Here is a 25,102-nt window from a genome sequence, read left to right as displayed (position 1 = left end):
TTGTCGGCCTGCTGTCAGAGTCAGGCAGGGGCCTGCCACAGCCAAAGTTAAAATGCACTCGATTAGGGAGCTTCCCTGGTGGCGCAGTGGTTGAGGGTCCGCCTGCCGATGCAGGGGACACGGGTTCGTGCCCCGGTCCGGGAGGATCCCACATGCCGCGGAGCGGCTGGGCCCGTGAGCCATGGCCGCTGAGCCTGCGTGTCCGGAGCCTGTGCTCCGCAACGGGAGAGGCCACAACAGTGAGAGGCCCGCGTACCGCAAAAAAAAAAATAAATAAAATAAAAGAAAGCACTCGATTAGTGAAGATGAAGATGACTGAAAGGAGAGTTGTTCGTGAAAGGAGTTTCTGAAGCCAGTTTTCATCTCAATCCCCTTTCTCATTCCACCTCCTCTCACCTCTTCTACCCTCCTGCCCCCCACTGTAATCATTTCTTGTTCAGCAAAGTTTTGAAATCCTGGGTACTGTCTCACCTTAAGCATCTTCTGATCTTTTATGAAGATTATCAAGATCATGTACTTCCACATCTCCTGCTCTATGAACATCAGAAGCCCACTAACTAATTAATTATAAGCTTTTAAAGATTATCTGCATGTGAAACATCAGAAAATCACTATTCGTATCACACACATAAAATTACATCTTTTTCTCTCCGCCATGTACTCTCTTTCTCCCTCCCTCCTCTACACCTGCTCTCTGCTCTCTTCTCTCTCTGTCACTGTAGCTCTCCCTCTCTCTACTGAACAGTCATAACTGTACACCAGGCTTTCCGGCCTTATGGTGCATTCAAACATTCAAAGAGTGATTCCGTTACTGATAAAATTTTTAATCATTTTAAAAGTGTCAAAACTGAAAATGAAGAATGCAGCCTGTCCATTTAGAAAGCAGATTAAAGGAGAGTACATGGGCTTGTCTAGAAGATCGTGATGGATTCAGAACCCAGTCTTACATGAACTGAAGGAATGAGTACCAATCAGCAAGGTTTTCATGAGGATTAAGTAAAACAAGGCCTGTAAAGCATTTAGCTCAAAGCCTGGCACATAAAAAGTGCTTAGCAAATGATAGCTATCGTTATTATCAGGAAGCCTTACAATGGAGGCTGTGATTCAGAAGAGGAAGAAAATTAGAAGACAGAGACCATGCCTACCAACTTCTGTTTCTTAATCCATCTGTGCATTCTATTTCAATTGGCTTGACAGTGGGCAGAGCATTTACATTAGCTTCTCTGATCCCCAGAATAAGCCTGTGAAGTAGGTAGGACAGGTGGTATTATCCCATTTGGTAAACCAGGACACGATGGAGAGGCAGGAAGCGTTGGAGGTTTTGGTATAAGGTTTAACAGTCACTAAATGGAAGAGCTGGGACAAGAACAGGAGCCACATGGTTCAAGGCCCCGAGAGGGGATTGTTTTCTCTACTTAGCCGATATCCTCCATTCTTTTAATTTATGGTCCTGCCTCATCTTAAGAACTGGTCTCTGAATAATTTAAGACTAAAATGCCAAAGTCAATACAATAAAACACCAGCTCTGGTTATCCAATTGTGGTCCAGTTGAGTGAATCAAGATGTTTTCTCCCATCTACCAGGCAATAGTTACAGGCTCCTTTCCCTTCCCAGAGCAGTGCATCCTGCTTTAGGGGGTGGGGTCCCTGAAGACAGCAGCTGGCGGGGTTGAGGGGGGGAGCCATGCCATGTGCAGGGACTTGAATCCCAGCAGCCCAGCTGCTGTGTTGCCTTCTGTGGCTCCAGTGCCAATTTAGCACAAAAGATTACAGGCTGCCAGCTGTCAGTTATCCAAGGCAGATCAACTCCCCATTGGCGTTCCACATCTGGAAAAGCCTTCCTTGGGATTGGTGCAGAAGCATCCATGCATTCTCACGTCTATTATTATCTTCAAAGCTACCTAGAGAGTAGGTAGCATTTTCCAAATGCAAAGATTAAGAGAAGTTGAAAATGCATGGCATAGTTAGTAATTTTTTTTAGAAAAACATACTCTATAGATAATGTTGGTACCCAGGGAGAAACTATTTTTTAACTGGTATGAAACACAAACGACATGAAAAACACCACTGAAAATGGTTGATACACCAAGAAATAATTTACACTTCTTCCTACGTTATCTAAAAGGGGTGACACTTTTGAGCCAACTGCATACACTAAATATGGTTAATTTGTTTCCCAAACCTTAATTCCAGGGTTTTAACTAAGCAAATAAAATAAAGAAGATACTCAAAAAGGTACTCCCATAACATGTATAGGAGAAATATGCCAGGTACAGGGAAGACAAAGGTTTCAGCACAAAATATTCAGCCTTCAATGGAAAAGAACCTTCCATGGCACAAATCAATAACTTGGGCTGCCTCTCCGTTTGCCCTAACTGGGGTCTTTGCTATAAAATCTGATTACTGTTATCAGTAGGAAGCTGATTTGGCTGTCCTGCTTCAAGGAGAGTCATCCAAATTACAGATAAGCCAAAACACAAGTAGCGTGATCCTGACACACACAGATGGAATGCTCTGGAGCCTCTTCTTGCCCTGTGCTGTGGGGAGGATTCTGTGATCTGACTCAGCTCAAACTGCGTATGCCGGTGATGAATACCAGGTTCCCAGAACAGGGACACATTGACATCCCCAAGTCATGGAGAACTAAAGGAAATTCAAAGGGGAACCAGGGCTTTGTTCTGGGTGCTAGGATCCACACCCCTCAAGTTCCTCCTGGAGAAAATCATTTGCTCTTTGTATCCTTTAAAAATCAATAAGAAACATGCATTTAGTGCCTAATGTACCAAAGATTCTGGGATACAGGGGAGTGTATCCCGATGACAGTCCTGCCAGGGAGAAATGTAGGCGAGGTCAGAAGGCACTTGGTGAGAAATGCCAACTGAGCACAAAAATTCCAAGTGCTACCGGGGCTGAGGGGTGGGTGGGGCTTGAGACAAGCAGGAAAAGCATCAACGGGAAAGGAAGGATTTGACCCATATTGAGTACTTCCATTAAGAGATGGGCAGGACTTCAAACAGAAAGTGACTTTAGCTTCTCATTTTAAAAAGAGAGAAGGGCCAGTACAGTCAATTTGCTATTTCCCAAACTATGATCATTGAGGCCCAGGCTGGATTTGAAGGATGTCACTGTTGGGAGAAGTGGAGGCTTTTTGGAAGGGTGTTTGGTTCTTGCTGGCTGCGTGGTCAGCAGTTTGGATAGAAAGGGACGGGAGGAAGAGGAAGGGAAGGCAGTGCTCAAAACCAACTTGTCACTCATCCAGAGGATGTGCTATAGTGGAAAGAATTGGGGAGTGGACCTGGGCTCAAAATCCTGCTCCACTCTCCCTGGCTAGGTGACCCTGGGGAAGTTACAGTCTTCCCCGGACCTCACTTCCCTCAACTGTGAAATGGGGTAAATGCCTGCCATGTAGGGGCTCGTTAGCATTAAAGAATGCCTTTAAAACTTGGAACACAATATCTTGCACACAAATGGTCAGTAAATACTAGATCCCACCTGAATCTTCTCATATACCGTCTTGCCCCACAACGGAATAACAAATGACTGAGATCACTGGTCATGGATTTTTCCAGAAAATGCATAGTTTCACAACTCTTGTCTTGCTGGTCCATCTGACAGGCGATGAAGTCAATTTGTGATTTAGCAAATATATTCTTTCAATCGGAAGTTAATAATATCACCGGTTTAGTATCTTATTGGGTCATCCATTCTTCAGATATTTTTGATGTGGGGGGTTGAAGGATAGAGAGGAGGGGAGACAGGAGACGTTAGGGAGAAAGGAAATATTTACTGAGTCCCCTTCTGGTGAATGCTCAGTGAGAAAGGCCTACCAGTGGCCCAGTTTCCTAGGAAACCCTGCTTGGAGATCTCAGGCTATAAGTGTATCGGCAGTTTGCTTTGTGGAGGACAAACACATCTTGGCTGTCATTTGTCACACAGCCAATGGCATGGATAATATCTGAATCGGGGCTTTCTGAGATGATTCTTCATTCATGTGGCAGTCAAGCTTTTACTGTTTTATTTAAAACAGACTTTATGAGTTGACTCAAAACTTGAGCCTTTTTGAACCCTCCCACACTGTTGGTGGGAATGTAAATTGGTGCAGCCAGTATGGAAAACAGTCTGGAGATTCCTTAAAAAACTAAAAATAGAGTTACCATATGATCCAGAAATCCCACTCCTGGGCATATATCCATAAAAAGACAAAAACTCTAATTCGAAAAGATACGTGTGCCCTAGTGTTCACAGCAGCACTATTTACAATAGCCAAGATATGGAAGTAACTTAAATGTCCATTAACAGATGAGTGGATAAAGTAGATATGGTACACACACACACACACACACACACACACACACAAAATGGAATACTACTCAGTCATAAAAAAAGAATGAAATATTGCCATTTGCAGCAATATGAATGGATCTAGAGATTATCATACCATGAGAAGTCAAGCAGAGAAAGACAAATATATCACTTTTATGTGGAATCTAAATAATACAAATCAACTTATTTACAAAACAGACATAGACTCACAGACATAGAAAACAAATTTACAGTTACCAAAGGGGAAAGGGGAGGCGGAGGGATAAATTAGGAGGTTGGGATTAACAGATACACGCTACTCCATAAAATAGATGAACAACAGGGATTTACTGTATAGCACAGGGAACTGTATTCAGTATAATAAGCTGTAATGGAAAAGAATCTGAAGCTGTACACCTGAATCTAACACAATATTGTAAATCAACTATAGTTCAGGGCTTCCCTGGTGGCACAGTGGTTGAGAGTCCGCCTGCCGATGCAGGGGACACGGGTTCGTGTCCCGGTCCGGGAGGATCCCACATGCCGCGGAGCGGCTGGGCCCGTGAGCCATGGCCGCTGAGCCTGCGCGTCCGGAGCCTGTGCTCCGCAACGGGAGAGGCCGCAACAGTGAGGCGCCCGTGTACCACAAAAACAAAAAAAACCTACAGTTTAATAAAATTATTTTTTTAAAAACTTAACCCTTTCCTTCTCGTTACACTCATCCACCATGGCAAAGGGTGTCCTTTGTACCTAGTCTCTTTGGCATCAAAATTCTCTATTCCTCAGCTGTAACGCATCACCCAGGCTGCAGGATTCTCTTCCCTGAATGCAAGAGGGAGATGTAGTACTCTTCTGGATCCAGAGACACTACTCCCCTTGTCTCATGTCTCCCGTGAAGCCTCCTCCCATCTCCAGTAAAGTTCTTTGGACTCAGAGTGACAAGGCAGGTATGTTAATCCTAATCAGAGAAGATTTTTTTTAATCATCTCGTCTTTGCTCTAGAAGTCCCAATTGCCTACCCACATCTCTTAAGCAGTTTACAAAAGCTCTGTTAGCTAATTAGCAGCCTCCTCAGCTTCGAAGCCAGGATCCTTAAGGTGGCAGAAGTAAAAACTCAGACCAAGGTTTCAAGAGGTTTCATGACAGTGAGTTTGGTCAGCCTAGTCTAGAAGAGCACATGAAAGTCATGCCCTCTTCTTGGGCATCGGATTGTACCTTTGTGCCAGCTGCCTCCTCTTCCCGGGATGAAAAAGGGTGGTTTTATAAGCATTGTTTTCATTCTTACCTTGTGTCCTAGCCCTTCATAACTTCTTTCATTTTTGTTCTCTTTTGTCAAACTGGAATCTCAGTTAGGTTCCGAGACACATTTTTGTAAGAGCAGTATTATTCTGCAAATCCTTTCAGGTTTTTATAAACTTTCTCTCAAGCCATCAGTAGATGAAAAGAGGAACAACCAACTTCTGTCCGAAACCCTAAGACTCAAAAATTCACTTAACTAACATGTTCTGTGAATGTAAGGCTGAAAAGAAATCTAGGGCCCCAAAGCAGTGCAGCTCCCAAGGAAGGACACAGTAAGGAAGCCAGGTGGGAGACCAAGGGCACCCAGACAAGCAGGGAGACTGCACAGTTGGAGCCTCCAGAAAACCTGAAGCTCACCAAATAGGTGAATGTTCTGTGGAGTTAGGAGAAGTTGAAGAAATAGGGGCGGCATCATTGACTATGCGGGCAAAATAGTTATGACACCTCAGGAGAAGGGCCAGGGTACAAAGAGCTAGGATTGGGGAGGTGGTCTTTGAGGGTCTCAAAGGAGAGTCTGTTTCATGCTATGTTTTGTGACTCTCTCCAGCAATGTACAGTCAACACAAAGGAAATGTTTGCTGAATCAGAAACCCCTAAAACTCAATGTGATAGGGAAATACTAAAAGCTCTGGGCTCCATCCTAAGTGCTTTACATGTATTATCTCATTAAATTCTATGAGGCTGGGGCCAATATGACAGGTGGGGAAACTGGAGGCATACACAGGTTAAATTAACTTGTCCCAGATCACACTAATAACTGATAGTGGAGTTTGGATTAAAACCCAGGCATTCCGGCTCCAGATTCTGTGAGTTCAACCACTACACCACACAAACCATAGGGAACACAGTCTCTCTGGGTAATTTCTTGATCACTTTTTAAAATGTACCCACCCCAGCTAAAAGTATCTTCAGGAATTATGCTGGTCCTTACATTATAAGGACTGACTTTTAAATATCAAATATGTAGTTTTTAATATTTTGTCCAGGAAATAAACATTGAAGTGGGAAAAGAAAAGTTATGGTTTAGTTACCATTAACTGAATTTGGCAGAAATAGGCATTTTTCTGACTTTCTGTCTCTGTGGAATTCTCCATCACAGCTCCTTTAAACCCTTATGATGTCACTGGGATTGGAGAGAAATAATTTTGGTATCACTTCGCAATGGATTGAATTTATACTGAGAAACAACAGACCTCTTTTTAAAAGGATTCTATTTCATCTAAAACTAGTGGCACTTTTTGGGTTAACAGTCAATTGTCTTTTTAAACTTTTTGTTATTTTTAAAAATTGTGGTAAAATACACATACCATAATTTGTACCATCTTAACCATTTTTAAGTGTATAGTTCAGTGGTGTTAAGCATATTCATTGCTGTACAACCATCCTCACCATCCATCTCTAAAACTCTTTTCATTTTGCAAAACTGAAAACTGTACCCATTAAAATCTACTTTCTTTTTAGGAAGAAAGTTTCACTTTAACAGATTAAAGATAAAAGGAACAATTAGACAAAGAAAAAAGGAGTTAGGGAGCTGAATGAAGTCAACCCAAAGCAAACAATTATATTCAATCTATTCTCTATACTGATGTTTTTTTTTAATCCAGATCTTTGTCATCCACGTTGACAGTCTAATCCTGATATAATTCAACTCTCTTTAAGATGGTGTAACTTATTTCAGCCTAGTAAAGAGAAAATAGTTTAAAGTATTAACCATGGGGGTTATCTTTGTGACTGACACAAAGCAGGGCTAACACTTTCTTTAAAATGTATTACCCATTGGACCCTATGCCCAGGATTCTGTTCAGCTGGTCTGAGATTGAGCCCTGATCACCAGTATTTTTTTTAAGCTTCCCCAAAGAGACTCACGTATAGCCAAGGAGGGATCCTAGAGTTAAGGGAGTTGAAGCCACAGAGCAAATATGCAGAAAGCAGTGCATCTAGGCCTTTTGTTTTTTCTTAATTCAGAGACAACTTTGAGGATGTGATGAAGCTCTGGATCATCTCCTAGAAATACGTGCTTACACACATGCTCACAAAAGTTACAGCCCATCTCAGTGGCCCACGGTCCACCAGAAGCCCACCTTCGCAAGGCTGAGTATAGAACAATCAGGAAAAATAGCCAAGGGGAGACCCAACAAATAATGAGCTGCCTGAGATAAAGGAGCCAGCCCAGGGGACTGAGACGGTGCAGCCAGAGAGGTGGGAGGACAGCCAACTAAAGCCAAGAAACGGAAGTTTCAAGAGACGAGGGTGGTACAGAGTCAAATGCTGTGAATGGGTCAAATAATGGAGCTGCAGATGGTTTAAGAGTAGAGCAGCAGGACCCAGGAAACACTTACCCAAGCATACTCTGCTGGAAGACAGGCTTGGGGGGAGGTGCCATAAGAGGGCAGAAAACCCAATGGAAGCAGCCATTAGAATTAACCACAAAGAGGTATCTATGTTGGAGTGTCAAGGCAGTGTTGGTTCAGAGGCCAGAACGCCGAGGGCTGGATTGAGGATATCGGATTTTAGACACTGTAAATGCTACTGTGAACAGCTGCTGGACCTCCTTCCCGCATATACTTGTCTGCCTCTCTTCCCTTTTTTTGACTGAGGCACACCCTTTTCCTGACATCCAGACTCGAAAACAGCCAGCCATCTCTCTCCCTAATCCTACATTTTCATTCAGTTGTTTTGATCTCATTAATTCTATATCTGGTTCCCATCACTACCTTTTCAAATGCCTACATCCTACCCTTCCTCCTTTGCCCAAGCCTCATCCATAAATAACTTTTCTTTAAGGCCACAGAACATCCGCTATGTCTTCTGTCTTCACTTTCTGTTATATGTGGGCCGGCCAAAGATCTTTAGCTCAGGTTGCATTTTCCAAAAATGGGCACAACAATATTTCCCAACCTGCATGATCTCCTCCAATGTGATATTGACACTCGTCCCACAAGAGGTGGGGTCTAGGTCCCCTCCCCGGAATTCAGACAGAATTCTGACTTGCCTATAACCAAAAGACTCTAGCAGGCGTAACAATGGGTAGTCATCATCAGAAAAAGACCAGGTCAGAAAAAGGCAATGCAGTTTCTACTCTTCAAAGTAATTTTTGTGCTTGGAGCTCTGAGCTGTCATGTAAGAAATCTGACTACTGTAAGGCCACCATGCTGTGAGGAAACCCAGTGCCAATGAGTAAAGACATCCTAAATGATTCCAGCTAAGCCTTCAAGTGTTCCCAGTGGAGGCCTCAAACATCATGGGACAGAACAAAGTCGTCCCCTCCGGGCTCTTCTGGAATTCCTAATCCAGAGAATCCATGAACCTAATAAAACAGTTGTTGTTTCGTGCCACTAAATTTGAGGAGGCTTTGAGCCCAGGGGACTGAGACGGTGCAGCCAGAGAGGTGGGAGGACAGCCAACTAAAGCCAAGAAATGGAAGAGTTTCAAGAGATGAGGGTGGCTGTTACATTTAGTACAGCTACAGTACAGCTTCCCTGGTGGCACAGTGGTTAAGAATCCGCCTGCCAATACAGGTAACACAGGTTCGAGCCCTGGTTCGGGAAGATCCCACATGCCGTGGAGCAACTAAGCCCCTGCGCCACAACTACTGAGCCTGCGTTCAAGATCCCCAGAGCCACAACTACTGAGCCTGTGTGCCACAACTACTGAAGCCCACGTGACTAGAGCCCGTGCTCCGCAACAAGAGGAGCCACCACAATGAGAAGCCCACACACTGCAATGAAGTGTAACAGCTACACTTAGTAGCTGTTACACTTCTCTCCTGGTTTATGAGTGTCCTGAGGGTAGGATCTATGTCTGATTTTCTGTGAGTACTACAGTGTTGAGACATGACCATAAGGTGACCCTGAAAATAAAGCAACTGTCTGTCTTCTCAAGGAGAAAATAAGGAAACCAGGGTTTTGGTCAGTTTAAATATGTAAACTTCTAAGGCTGAAGATGAAACAGTTAATTTTAATTTACTTATTTAATTTATATTTGCATATTCACAGTCACAGGTAGCATAAGATGATACGTTTAGAAATATTGCTTTTTCATTTCCATATTTTTTGAAACAATTTTACTACTCTCTTGACACACATCTTTGTCAGCAGTATCTTAGTCATCATTAGAGTCACTTTTTGAACCGTCTAACAGATTTCTGGAGCGCACCATCTTCACATCATTTACACAGTTTGAGACAAAGCGCTTTGGGATCTGTGTATGATGTTGTCACTGGAAATTTTATCCCAGCCACAAAGCTGCATTTATGTAACACAAGACCGGTTTTTATTTGATTGTGTGGATGTGAATTCATGAGCACCATGAAATTAGTGATCACCACTTTATTGCTTTTTAAAGAAACTTGAAAAGGCCTGTGTACAATGATATCTAATGTGCACTTCTATGAGGGCAGAGCCTATGAACAATCACTAGAGCTGTGCAAATCTGCTTCCTTTAAAAAGTCATTCCAGGGCTTCCCTGGTGGCGCAGTGGTTGAGAGTCTGCCTGCTGATGCTAGGGTACACGGGTTCGTGCCCCGGTCAGGGAAGATGCCACGTGCCGCGGAGTGGCTGGGTTCGTGAGCCATGGCCGCTGAGCCTGTGTGTCCGGAGCCTGTGCTCCGCAACGGGAGAGGCCACAGCAGTGAGAGGCCCGCGTACCGCAAAAAAAAAAAAAGTCATTCCATTAGATGACTGCCATGAGCATCAACTGCTGCTATTTATTTTAGGTAATTTCAAGCTAATGTGTCTCTGCCCCAACAATGTTTGTGGTTCCAAGTAAATAACTGAACTTTCATTCTAGTGAAGATGGGAGACTTTGCAAGGACTCAAATTGAAAACAAAATCCTATGTGCTGAGGAATGATATTTTGAAGGAAAAAATCACCATGTATTTGGGGAGATACTCCAGAAAAATGTGCCGAGTGGAGGGAGGATACTTGTGGCCCTTCAGAGAGACTGAGCTCTAGGCGGTAAGTAGGATCTCCAGGTTATAAGAGGAAAAACCTGGAAACTGAGCCTTGCCTGGGTTTGGAATTGATGTGAAAGATAACAGCAAAGGTAGAACTGACAGAGCTTGGCCAAGTTACGGAGGCAGTGAATATAATGCAAACACCAGCTTCACAGCCTGAGGACCTGAGTTCAAACCCAGGCCTGTCATTACATTGTAGGCTGTATGACCTTGAGCAAGTTATTAAACCTCTCTGAGCCTCAGTTTCCTTCTCCATAAGAAAATAATAAGAGATGATATATAAAACATAAGAAAATTAAAAAGCCAGCTGGATAGAGCATTCCTGAAGACATTTCATGAAGAAAATCTATTATTATGGTTGATAACTGCTTGGATGCAGGGGCTGGGAAGGAGGAATCACTATTGCCTACAGAGCTTCTCTTAGAACGAGTCATTCCAGATGTCTGCATTAAAAAGTCATGTCCTAACTTTTCCCCCGCATAAGAGTCAAAGTGTGTTAGAAGGAAAATAAAATATAATTGCAAAGTGGTTTATTAATTGGGGGTTATTTCTAAATGACATTCTTTTTTTAAAATAAATTTATTTTATTTTATTTCTGGCTGCTTTGGGTCTTCATTGCTGTGGCTTTTCTCTGGTTACGGCGAGCGGGGGCTTCTCTTCGTTGCGGTGCACGGGCTTCTCATTGTGGTGGCTTCTCTTGTTGCGGAGCACGGGCTCTAGGCGCACGGGCTTCAGTAGCTGTGGCACGCGGGCTCAGCAGTTGTGGCTCACAGGCTCTAGGCACGCAGGCTCAGTAGTTGTGACTCGCGGGCTCCAGGGCGCAGGCTCAGTAGTTGCGGCACACGGGCTTAGTTGCTCCGCGGCATGTGGGATCTTCCCGGGTCAGGGCTCAAACCCATGTCCCCTGCACTGGCAGGCGGATCCTTAATGCCTGTGCCACCAGCGAAGCCCTTAAATGACATTCTTAAAGAGCTGTAAATTACATTTGTCAGAATGAGACGTGATGAGTGGAACAAAGGATCTGTTTCCTCCCTCCCTCTGCTACTGGGAGAAACCACCACATACATCACCAAGGAAAACAAGTCTGGTGCTCAAAATTACCAGGCTGGAAAATCGTGCTTCTGAATAAACGTTCACCTGAAAACAAAACTCCAAACTCTTGAAGGCCAAGGGCAACAAGAGGGAAATGCTGAGGTACGGATTGAGCTTCTTATAAAGAAACCTGGTTGACAGAGCCACATTCAAGACTAGAGGCTGGGGGCCCTGGGGGCCAATTCCACCTGTAGATCACCCCTTCTCCAGGCTTCCTCCCTCATCCCAACGCACCTTCACCTGTGGCAGAAAGAGCTTTCTAAAGCATAGCTCTGACGTCCCTCCCCGGATGGTTATTCAGTTCCACAAATCCAAACATGAAAATACTGCCAATGAGGGAATGCAAAATTAATCACACTGTACACTACTTTATAAAAGAAAGAATTTCATGAAATAAAGTACTTAAATGTTAAATAAAAAGTACTTAAAGGGTAGCAGATTACATCCACTCTTCTGTACCTTGCTTCTCCCCTTCTCTGTGTCCTATAGATCTTTCCATATTCATACACAGAGATTGTCCTTCTTTTTTTTTACAGCTACTCCACCGTGTGCTATGTGCTATATCACAGTCTGTTCAACTAGTTCCCTACTGCTGGACACTTAGTTGCTTCCAACCTTTTGGGATTACAGTAATGCCACAAGCAATAACCTTGTACATATGTTATTTCACACTTGGGCAGGCAGAAGTGGGATTGCATTTAAACTTCTGTTACATAATGACGCATTCTCCCTTGCAGAGGTTGTACAGTTTTCCACATTCATCAATAAGCTCTTATATCCACTTTGAAAGTTTTGTTCATTTTTGTTATTTTCTGGGTCTCTCTCTTTTCAGGCAGACACATTTATGGTGAGGCTTATCAGAGACTACATTCTCACTATGGAGGAAAAAAGTCAGAACAGCTCATTTCACCACTTGTAAGTGTCAGATTAGTAGTAGAGACAGGAAGTGCATGACTTAGGAGAAGCTAGACATCTTCAGGAGATGCAACTAACTTAGAAGATTTTATGGAAGAAAGGGGACCCAACTAGGCCCTTAAAGAACATGGAGAAGTTCGGTAAGCAGAGAAAAATGTTCAGGTTCCAAAGCAGAAATATACATGAAGTATGCCAAGAAGGATGAGCACGTTGGCTGGGGAAAGGGCTGTGTAGGTTATTAAGGACAGAGCTTAGAAATGTAATTGGGGGCTGAATATGGAAAACCCTAAGTTCCAGAGGGGAAAGTCTGGTCTTTATGATTTATACTACAGGAAGTATGACCATATGTCCTGGTTTATGTCTGTTGTCTTAGCATTTCTTTCACTCTCAAGGGTCCCAGCTTGAATGGTAATTTATATTGTCATCATCTTAGCAATATTGTAGCAAAATTTATATTGTCTCATCCTAGCAATAGGGACCACCAAAACTTTGTGGACAAGAGAGAAAGATGATGAAAGAAATATTTCAGCAAAATAAATGTGAATGCTGAGTGCACAGAATGGATGAAGGGAGAGAGGCTTGTGGAAGGGGGACCAGGACATCACCTGGCAGGGTAGCGAGAAAACAGGACCAGGAGGAAGGATGCTAGGCCTGACTCTCCTAGTTGGAAACAAAGTAATTTATCTAACCTCTCTGGAGCTCCCATTTCTTAATTTGTAAACTGAAGATATTGGTTTAGTTGCAAAAGGGGACTTTCAGATCTAATACTCATGGGTCTAGGAGACTATTGCTACAATCTAGGTGCATGGATATGTGGAAAATTAAAAGAAAAAAAAGATGAAGCAACAGTGAAGTACAGGGAACAGTCAAAACAGTTGAGCATAGGTGACAAGGACAGCAGAATTGTTGCCACTGGCATATAAAAGCTGTGTGGACTATTGAGCTGAAGTGTGAGACAGCCCATGAAGTTAGTTTCATACACACTGTATTCGAGATGACAGTGGCGCCACTGAAGTGGCGATTTAAAGATATACATAAGAGGTCACAGTGACGTAACCGAGCCAAATGGAAACCAGGGCTCGGCTGGACCACACTTAGACAGTTCTAGCAGATGGACTCAGGGAAGGTTGCTGGCCCTCACTCATGGTGCTCATGTGTGGTCAAAGAAGATGAGTGCAAAGACAGCAGGTGAGGAGACAAAGGTTGACAGTCTAAGTTTCAGGTCAGACAACCCGGGAAAGCAAGTAGGTTTTTGACGGCAAGGCCAATTGACAGTCCCAGTCTTTGTCTCCGACGGCTCTGAAGGAAATCTATTGCTTTAACTCAGGATGTATTTAAGGAAAACCCATACCTATAACTGGATGGCTTTGACTCCAACAAAGTACCATGTCTAATTCCTTTGGGTTTCCCTGATGACAAAAGGGATTTGCAGCCAGAACTCATTATTAGAGTGTCTTTGGTTAACGAAGGGCCCTGCAGGTAGATTTGGTTCAACGGGGTGTCAGCTCCCCCTCATATGCTAGTAGGATTGGCTCCTAGACTATCCAAGTCCCCTAATCCGGAGCTCACGTGTCCAGGTCTCAAAAGAGCATCGAAGAGCATCCTCGCCAGACCAGCCAGATGCAGCTCTAACTTATGTGAAATAGAAAATGGGCTTTAAAATAATTCCTCGAATAAATGATCCATGAGCACCTGCTTTCTAGCAGAAGATACTGGGGAATGAAAAGTTCCCCACCCCCCAGGCTTCTACCACTTCTCTGTGAGGAGATCAGAAGCAGATAATTAAATCACCTCGAGGCATACCTTCAAAACTGCAAAGTGAGAGTTAAAGTACTGCGATTGTGTTCAAGCTGAGAGAATGGGGAATGGCTTTTTCCTTCCTCTTGAATGTTCATATGCAAACTTTTTCTTCTTCAAAAAGAATATTTTCAATTGAAAAAGAAACACTAAAATCATGTGGTAAAGAGTCATTAAACTCCAGGTTTATTAGAGATAAAGTATTCGCCCATGAGCACATGGTTCTGTGATTCTAAAACAGAGTGGGAAGTCGCCTGGGGCTTGAGAACAGGGCTATGTCTCATTCACTCACGCACAAATATCTGACATACCCAGGACACTGAAATCAAGGGGTCATATCTGATACGGCAGCATCTTTGTGTCTAGAGCTGACCATAACCCAGTGGCGAAGGCTCACTGTAACGTGACACCAAGATGGTAACAGGAAGTGAATGAAGAAGAATCAAGCACGAAAAGCACCTGTTACAAGCCAAACTGCTGTGTCTGAGAAATGTCCATTCTGGCTGTCAGGAACTTAAATACCAAAGGAAAGGTAAATTGGATTAGGCTACATTTGGAAGAGAGTTCCAGTAAGACGCTTGGTAACTTCTGATTGCATTTAATGACATTAAACTGAATCAGTTTCTAGAAAATGGTTTTTGCACACTGCAAGTTGCATTTATAGATTTCATCCTTACAAAAGGTATAACTGAGTAGAGGACTGACATGGATGTGCCTGCAAAGGAAGAAATGATGTCAGTAAATCCGCCAAATCCTCCACAAGGCCTACAAAAATAAACAAATAAGTAAATAAAAGGGGGGGGATAAATCATGACTGGTTTTTTGAGGATCTTTTTTTTTTTTCCTCTGTAAAAGATCCTTTCTGAACTTGAATGATCAGCTTGCCACTTTGGCTGTCTATAAGATAAATTCCAGCTAATTGCTCAGCTGCCCCACTGCCTATATCACACAGTCTATAAAACACGACTCAAACTGAAAAGACAGAAGGTAAAAAAGAAGAGAAAGAAAGGAAAATCACACCTTCAACCAAGTTTTTTGGTTTTTCTTTTTTCTTCAAGATCACCCAGGGCTTCCCTGGTGGCGCAGTGGTTGAGAGTCCACCTGCCGATGCAGGGGACGCGGGTTCGTGCCCCAGTCCGGGAGGATCCCACATGCCGCAGAGCGGCTGGGCCCGTGAGCCATGGCCGCTGGGCCTGCGTGTCCGGAGCCTGTGCTCCACAACGGGAGAGGCTGCAACAGTGAGAGGCCCGCGTACCGCAAAAAAAAAAAAAAAAAAAAAAAAAGATCACCCAGCTTCTTCCTTCCAACCTCATGCCTGAAAGGTCCTAACAGAAGGTCCTGCAGTGCGGCAGGTGCCCCTGCTCTTCCTTGCCTCCTCCTCATTCCTCCCCACAGCCTAGGTTTTAGGACCGGCTGTAGGGTCATACAGGTCGGGTCATGGGAGCCACACTGCACAGCTGCCTCTCCTTTGTCACCCCTGCTTTGGGATGGATGGGGGTGGCTGGGCAGTGAGGTGAGCTTGATGGCCCTGCCTGGAGCTCAGCAGCTGGGACAGCGCCAAGGCAACAGGAGATACAGGGGCAGGTCTCCCTCTGCACACAATCATGCATGCCCAGGGTCAACTACCTTCACCTTTCCTCCTCTCCTGACTCCCTGCGTCCCCTCATCAGGATCCTGTTGTCCATTCTTGGGTGGCTGTTCTGCAGGCTCCTGGGTTATGCGGGCCTGAACTCTTCAATGCGTTCCTCTGGTCTTCCAGAGCCTCCTCTCAGTGGCCACGCCCCCATGTGACCTCTTCATAGTCTTTTTTTTTTCCTACATAGTCTTGGTGGGACAACTGCATGCAGCTGCACAGAGCGACCTTTGTGCTAGACACTGAGCATTAGCTAGCTAAGCACCCCTTCCAATCCCTCTTTAGCAAACCTGCTTGGACTACAGACATTGGAAGGCTAAAAACTACATTTCCCAGTATCCCTTGCAGCTATAGGTCTGCACGTGACCTAGACTCTGACAAGCAGACACATTCGGATGAGATTTGGAAGGAGTAGGTGTTGAGCCGTGGCTGTACAGGGAGATCGGCTCTTATAGACCTGATGTGTGTGATCTGTCTGGGGCAGCTATGGCAGAGATTCTCACTCCACTACCCCATAACACCAAAGGTGTTGGCAGTGATGGCAAGGAAGTTACTGCTAGAACAGTCCTGATTCTTTAAGGTTCTTAATACGCTGTAACAAATCACTTTCTGCTTAAATTTGTTCGAGTGGCTTCTATTGTCTGAAACTAACAGCACTGATCAAGACAACTTCTTATCCTTAAGCCTTCATTCTTTTCCCTTAATGTACAGTGTTCCCACCTCATACGTAGAGAAGGTGCTTCTTCAGATACATGCACCAAAACCTCACTTGAGAAATGACAAATCTCAGTTATTTTGAGTTATCTTTTTTTTTTTGCGGTACACGGTCCTCTCACTGTCGTGGCCTCTCCCGTTGCGGAGCACAGGCTCCAGACGTGCAGGCTCAGCGGCCATGACTCACGGGCCCAGCCGCTCCATGGCACGTGGGATCCTCCCGGACCGGGGCACGAGCCCGCGCCCCCTGCATCAGCAGGCGGACTCTCAACCACTGCGCCACCAGGGAAGCCCTTGAGTAATCTTTATACAGCTGACCCTTGAACAACACAGGGGTTAGGGGGCACTGACCCTTTGCACAGTCAAAAATCCTAGTGTAACTTATAGTCTGCCCTCTGTGTAAGCGGTTCTGCATCCGCGGATTCAACCAGCCACAGATCGTGCAGTACTGTAGTATTTACTATTGAAAAAAATCCACATATAAATGGGCCAGTGCAGTTCAAACTCATGTTGTTCAAGGGTCAGCTGTATTAGCATTAGGACTGGCGATCTTATCCACTCATTCACTTAACAATGATCTGTTAAAGGCTGACTATGTTCTAGGTACTGAGTTACCAGGCGAGTATGTCAGATACAATTCCTGGCTTCATGGAGCTTACCCTCTAGTAGGAAAAATAGTAGCTCCATTTATTTAGCAAATTAACACTTTAAATATTTAACTCATATCATCCTCAAAATAACAGTATAAAGAAGATATTATCCTTCCTATTTTACAGATGAAGGAATTAAGGCACAGAGAGGATAAATAACTTTCCCACAATCAGGATTATTGTATCTAGTCAGGGCTTGAACTGGCAGTCAAATCCACACAGCTGACTCCAAAGCCTGCCTCCAGTATAAACTGTAAATGCCTTGAGGGTAGGAAATGATCTCTTAATTGCATCTTTGAAACTCACAGTTGGAAAGACACATCTAGTCTAATCTCCTACCTATTCCAGAATCCCTTTTATGGCTGACTCTACTAATTAGCTACCCCAAATCCATGAGCCCCCTGCTTCCTTACAAACAGAATGTTTATGTTGTTCAAAGCAGCACCAAGCCCAGCTAAAAGTTCAATTTCCTGGACATCCTCAAGTTAGGGGAGGTCATGTGACCCAGTTCTGGCCAATGAGAATTAACTTAAGTTTACTGAGAATTTCTGGAAGTTTTGCTTTCTTAATATGGGCTGTTCCTTCCTTCTTGACATTGCCTTCTTCTTCCTGCTCGAATGACTTTTGTGAGGCTGGAAGTAGGGCAACTAACTTCAGGCAGCAAGGATGAAAAACATGTAAGGATGGAAGGGCAGAATGAGAGAAGCAGCCTGGGTCCTAGATGGCACCCTGGGGCTTCTTTCCTAGCTCATAAGGCATAATTTAGGACATCTTATTATATGAGATCCTTATTGGCTAATCCCTATTTGGTTAAGCCACTATAATTGGGTTTCTGTTACTTGGACTGAAGTACAGTCTCTAACTTATACACTATCCTCCATACCCTGGATCTTAAATCTTTCCATCGAGGGGAAATTGACTGCCCAGAAGATGGTGCTTACATTTTTGGATGGTCCTGTAGAAAATAATTTTTCATCTCCCTAAGCTGAAATCTCACCCTGAACAAGGGGTAGCACTTTGTTGCATAAGAGCAGAATTTAACACAAAAAGCATGTGTCAAATACTTGTACATAGAATATCTCATGTAATCCTCATGTAATCTTGTGTGGTAGGTTTTACTGGGCCCACTTTAAGGATAGAAAATAGCACATCAGTGCATTTAAGCGCATCTCTGATAAGTGGCTGTATTAGTATCCTTGGGCTGCCGTAACAAAGCACCACAAACTGGCTTAGAACAGCAGAACTCTTCTTCTACAGTTCTGTAAGCTAGAAGTCTGAAATTAAGGTGTCAACAGGTCCATGCTCCCTCTGACAGCGCTAGGGAAGAATCATTCCTTTCCTTTTTCAGCTTCTGGAGGTTGAGGGCAATCCCTGGCATGCCTTGGCTGTGGCAGCATCACTCCTACGTCTGCCTGCATCTTCAAATGGCCTTCTCTCTTGTGTGTCTGTCTTCATCTTCTACTCTTCTTGTAAGAACATCAGTCACATTGGATTTAAGAACCACACTAATCCAGCATGACCTCATCTTATTACTACTTACATCTGCAAAGACCTTATTTCCAAATAAGTTCACGTTCTGAAGTTCCAGGTGGACATGAATTGGGGGGGTGCAACTATTTGACCCACTACAGTGGCAGAGCCTTGATTCAGGGCTTTTCTACCATTGTTTGGGGGCTAAAGATAATGTGTTTGTGTCTAAACCTGTATGTACAGCACATAAGCTTCTTGAGAGAGATGTAAAATTTAAAGCACCTTCCAAAAGGTAAACAAACAAACCACTCTCACCTGAATTTAATTGCTTGAATCTTTAAGTGTCGTGCACCAAGTCTTATACTGTCTTGAATTGTACATAATTAGTTCCATTTCTATGATGAAAACCTTCCTAATTCCAAATTTGGCTTCACGTTCATAGCTGAAAACAAACTTTTACAGTTTACACATACTGACACATTTCTCCTCATATGAAGCTTAAAACACCGTGTGGAGAAAGAGTGAAATCTCTGTTTATCCAAACAGTGCTAATATGTCTGGATGGCCTTAACTCATTCTTTCTGAAATTCTGCACAGGCTACACAAAGTTATCTGAAAAACACTGCCGAGCATTTATTCAGCACTCACCATGCCAGGTGCTTTACTACCTCTCAGCCCTATAACAACCCTAAAAAGTGGTCTTATCAGAGATGAGTATTTTAAGTCACAGTCCTTTGCAAGGTGTCCTGCATAGTAGATACATAACAAATGTTGGTTTATTAATTTTAGTATTTTCATTCAATTTTGCCTTCCTTGCCTGTAATTAGTATGTATTAGAACTATTACTAAATTATAAAGCAGTTTCAGATATGCACAAAAAAGGAAGACTCTTCAAAGCAGGAAGACTTATAGGAAATAAGAATTCCTACTCTAAAATATTTAATTACTTGCAAAGTACTTTTATATCCTTTAGTGAATCATGCTATAATTCATGCAAGTCTCATATCTTCTGTACATTCCTGAATCAGAAATCTCTGTTGGCGTTGCCTGGTTCCCTGAGACATGCACTCCTTATATCGGCAAGCATAACTAGGTTAATCTCCTATCTGTAACATCTGAAAATAAAAAGGAATTTTAACTCTCATAGAATTATCAAAGAAGAGCCTTTTGGTCTTTTAAGGATTAGGAAGAAGGCATTTCTAATCCAACACATCTCCAATCTAATTTTGGTAATGGATACATAATTTCATTTTTGCAATGCAGATAAAAGGATATTAAAGACGCACATATATATCAATAAAGGTGCTGCTATAAAAGCTATAAACAGCTGACTCCTGATGTCTTCCTTTCATCTCAGAGAATGCCATAAAACTATGCCTGTTAACAGAAGCCTGAGCTAATAGGTGTTTCTGCTGGTGAACAAAAGCAAATATAACAGAAAAAATGGTTGCAGACAAACAATTAAATCATAAACCTTATGTTATATATTACCTCAGCAAAGTCTTGGCAATACAGATACTCTGAGAAGCTTTACACTCTCTTTATTAGGCAAGACAGTGAAGAAAAAAATTCTTATACAAGGCTAAACAACTGAAAGTGCTACTTGTTTAAATTCATGTTTCCAAAACTTTTTAAAATGGAGTTGATTGTAGGCATTCATGCCACTATCATTCTTGAGATATCGTCTCTTTTTTTCTTGTAGATGTAAAGTAGCAGGTAAGTGAATGTAATATCTTTATATCTTTACTTGGTTATCCGATTGCATGCTATCTTTCACATTTGAGCAGCTGCTAAATTTCCTGGAAGCTGCAAGATACACAGGGATGAAGAAAATGCCCTCCCTACACTCAAGGAACTTATAATCTAGCAGGAGAGAGACAAACAGCTTAGAGTACAAAGGCCACAGGACAAACCTACAGGGTGGAAGAAGAAGTCATTTTTGACTGCTGGGCTCAGGGAGTTCTTCAAGAAGGAAGTAACATCGGATCTGGACACTGAAGAACAGACAGAGTTCTGGTGATGGGAGAGAGAACACCAGCACACAGGAACGGTTATGGCAAAGGCGCTGGTTCTCCAACCTGGCTCATCCACAGCGCCACGGGGCCAGAGTTTTAAACATGAAGCATCCAGGGGGACGAGGGGAAGATGGCGGAAGAGTAAGACACGGAGATCACCTTCCTCCCCACAGATACACCAGAAATACCTCTACACGTGGAACAACTCCTACAGAACACCTACTGAACGCTGGCAGAAGACCTCAGACCTCCCAAAAGGCAAGAAACTCCCCACGTACCTGGGTAGGGCAAAAGAAAAAAGAATAAACAGAGACAAAAGGATAGAGACGGGACAGACCCCTATTTACTGCTGTGTGTCCCTCGAGGTGGAGCCTGAGAAACTGTATGCTTAACAGTTAGCAAGCTTCCCAGTGGATCCACTGGGCAGAGCGATGAGAGTGGGAATCTACAGGAAATATTCAGGGCACAAGAGGTGATCATACTCCTTGCAGAGAATGAGACAGGAAGTGGTATGAGAGGCAAAGCTGATGGCCTGAGGCCTCGAAATAGCAGTCTTACTGGGTGGGAGCCCCCAAAGATCTGTGGGTAGGGGAATAACGTGATCAGAACCGTGTTTCAGGTAAAGACATCTGGCAGTGATTCAAAAGGCAGACATGATAGGGAGAGACTCCAGGCCGGAAAGCAATTCATCACTAGGTCAATAATGGTAACCTGGAGGAGATGCAGGGCCTGCATGAAGGTCATGGCAGCAGAAGTAGAGAAGGAGAAATGGATGCTGGAGACAACTGGGGGAGCAATGGCTAATGAGCTAGAGGCAGAAGAGAGATATAAGTTGGCAGGTGAGTAGTCTGAGAGCAGGTCTGACTGCGAGGCTGTGTCCTAGGCAGCCAGTCTGGAGCTCAGGTCTGGGGTTGGATATCAGGGTTTGCTTCTTCCTGATATCACTACTGCCTGCCTGGCACTGCCTCTCCAGACTCTCCGGACCTCACCTCCAGCTGCCCTGGCCAGACTTCCTCCCATCTCCTGCAACAAAGTCAGACCCAATGACTGTACTTGGCTGCAATGGGCAGGGTCTGTTTTCCAAGCCCCAGGCACCCAAGTACCCTCCAGCCCCAAGTCAAACTGACCCACTAGCTGCCTGGTCTCAGCTCTGCTCTCACAGGCTGGTGCATCGGTTCCTCACACACAGAACCTGAACAAGGCAGAGCAAACCCATGGTTCCACGGACAATAAGGCTTTTGCTATAAAAACAATGCTTCCACTAAAAACAACAGCAAGAACAAACCAAAATTCAAAAGACTGTAATACTGACCACCTGAGGATCAGGAGCTGGGAAGGATTTGGGGCTTGCTGGATTTTCATTTTGCTTTGTTTTTTGCTGGAGAGCAAAGCCTCGGAAAGGGAAAGCTGGCCAAGGAAACAATAGAACTGTGTCAGCGCTCCTGTCTCAGTGAATCGGGCTGTGATACGATGAAGGTCAAGACTGGGTGGTAAAAGGTCAGGACTTGTGATGCACCATCAGGGGCAGGAAGGCTTTTGTTAGTTTGTTTTGTTTTGTTTTCTGTAACCCAGGGGCTGGCCAATCTTTGTAAGGGGGCAAGACAAACAAGTTCTGGCCCCTTCTAGGCCACTGAACAATGCCAGGCTGTCAGGGTGGTCTGTGTTGGCAGTGCCCTCCGCAGTGGCACAGCGCAGCAGCCTGCATCCTCCTGGCAAGCTGAGCTCGGGAAGCGGGGTAGACTGGCCGTGGGCAGAAGGCTAGGGAAGCATGTGGTCACAGGACAAATGGGCACTTGTTCTCTGGAGGGTGTTGGGCAGCCACTTTCGTAAGTGATAAAGGCAGGGAAGGAGGCACCAACAGCAGGCCTGTGTGCCAGATGTAGCACGGAGGAGAGGCCTGTGCTGGCATCTTTGGGCGACTGTGTTATTTGCATACATATCAGCTATTTGAAACAGGAAGTCCAGAATATGTGGCTCTCATTGGACCTCACTCCTGAACTCTCCAAGCTCCAGCTATGCCAGCCTGCTCTCTCTACTCTTTACACTTGCTGGTCCCTCTTCCTGGAGTGCCCCTCCCCCACCCCTTCTGAGCCTGGTCAAATCCCATTCATCTTTCAACTTCTGGCAAAGGTGTCACCACTTCCGTGGAACCTTCTCTTACACTCTCAGGCATGACAGATCGTGCCTTCCTGTGGTCTCTAAAGGCATTAGATGCACAAGGCCATCAGGACGCATACAGATGTGTGCTATTGTACTTAAGTTACGTAAGCTGCTTTTCAGCTGCAGTTCTGCCTTATTTTTTTTTTTTTTCAAATCCATTCTCTACCTCTGCATCTTTATTCCTGTCCTGCCCCTAGGTTCTTCATGACCATTTTTTTTTTTCTTTTTAGATTCCATATATATGTGTTAACATATGGTATTTGTTTTTCTCTTTGACTTACCTCACCCTGTATGACAGACTCTAGGTCCATCCACCTCACTACAAATAACTTAATTTCATTTCTTTTTATGGCTGAGCAATATTCCATTGTATATATGTACCACATCTTCTTTATCCTTTCATCTGTCAATGGACACTTAAGCTGCTTCCATGTCCTGGCTATTGTAAATAGTGCTGCAGTGAACATTGTGATACATGGTTCTTTTTGAATTATGGTTTTCTCAGGGTATATGTCCAATAGTGGGATTACTGGGTCATATGGTAGTTCTATTTTAGTTTTTTAAGGAACCTCCATGCTGTTCTCCATAGTGGCTGTATCAATTTACATTCCCACCAACAGTGCAAGAGGGCTCCCTTTTCTCCACAGCCTCTCCAGCATTTACTGTTTGTAGATGTTTTGATGATGGCCATTCTGACTGGTGTGAGGTAATACCTCATTGTAGTTTTGATTTGCATTTCTCTAATGATTAGTGATGTTGAGCATCCTTCCATGTGTTTGTTGGCAGTCTGTATATCTTCTCTGGAGAAATGTCTATTTAGGTCTTCTGCCCATTTTTGGATTGGGTTGCTTGTTTTATTGATTTTGAGCTGCATGAGCTGCTTATAAATTTTGGAGATTAATCCTTTGTCAGTTGCCTCATTTTCAAATATTTTCTCCCATTCTGAGGGTTGTCTTTTCATCTTGTTTATGGTTTCCTTTGCTGTGCAAAAGCTTTTAAGTTTCATTAGGTCCCATTTGTTTATTTTAGTTTTTAGTTCCATTCCTCTAGGAGGTGGACTAAGAAGGATTTTTCTGTGATTTATGTCATAGTGTTCTGCCTATCTTTTCCTCTAGGAGTTTTATAGTGTCTGGCCTTGTATTTAGGTCTTTAATCCATTCTGAGTTTATTTTTTTTTTAAGTTTTTTTTTTATTATGTGTAACACAAAGTTATTTAAGTCAATAAATTTTTAAGGAATTTCACACGTTCTGATTCTTTCCACTGCCAATCACCTTAGTTCCTCCAAACTCATAAACTTCAAGATAAAACAGCCCTTTCAAAAAGAAGTTATAATGTGAGTCAGCCCTGTATAACAAATAAAAAGATAAGGGTCCATTTTCAGAGGTGCTCATGTAAAATTCTGAAGCAGCCTCCCCTCCTTTAGTAACCAGGCAACCTGTAATGTAATAAAAACAATTCTTTTAGTTAGGCTTCTTTGATCTCCAATGAAATATGTACACACTTCAAAATTCCCCACCTGTAATCTTTGGGATCCAATTTCCTCAAGCGATTTACTTTAGGACCATGTTTAGGGTCAGGAGATGGATCTGCCTGGTTCTGAATCTGACACCCTCTAAAAATGTATTAGGTTCAAATCATATCCACTCCTAAGCCATCGCACCCTAGAACAGTACAGATCATTGGGATATGCCAATACCTAAGATAAAAAGTTTGTTAGGTTTTTCATAGTTTACTTGGCAGCTCTGTCTTGTAGTTCTTTCCCACAGATCTAACAGGTAGTTCTATGAGTAAAGGAAACAATACAATTAATCTATGAGGCGTTTCCAACGCCTGAGTTTATTTGCAATCTTGTCTTCTTCCTGATCTTAGTGGAAATGGTTTCAGTTTTTCACCACTGAGAACGATGTTGGCTGTGGGTTTTTCATATATGGCCTTTATTACGCTAAGGTAAGTTCCCTCTATGCCTACTTTCTGGATGGCTGTTATCATAAATGGGTGTTGAGTTTTGTCAAAAGTTTTTTTCTGCATCTATTGAGATGATCATATGGTTTTCATCCTTCAGTTTGTTAATATGGTATATCACATTGATTTGTGTATACT

At 43.4% G+C, this 25,102-nt stretch overlaps 1 protein-coding gene and 1 pseudogene across 1 annotated transcript in view; both read right to left on the bottom strand.

Annotated features, from left to right (window-relative positions):
- CHN2 (chimerin 2) overlaps window positions 1-25,102 on the bottom strand; it is a 317,587-nt gene that overhangs the window by 237,650 nt on the left and 54,835 nt on the right. The gene's annotated exons all lie outside the window — the stretch shown is intronic.
- Window positions 24,743-24,887, bottom strand: LOC112406336 (uncharacterized; annotated as a pseudogene).

The sequence above is a fragment of the Neophocaena asiaeorientalis genome, unplaced genomic scaffold, assembly GCF_003031525.2.
Source record: "Neophocaena asiaeorientalis asiaeorientalis breed wild unplaced genomic scaffold, Neophocaena_asiaeorientalis_V1.1 scaffold36, whole genome shotgun sequence".
NCBI classification, from domain to species: Eukaryota; Metazoa; Chordata; class Mammalia; order Artiodactyla; family Phocoenidae; genus Neophocaena; species Neophocaena asiaeorientalis.
This window is presented reverse-complemented; position numbering and strand designations above follow the sequence as displayed.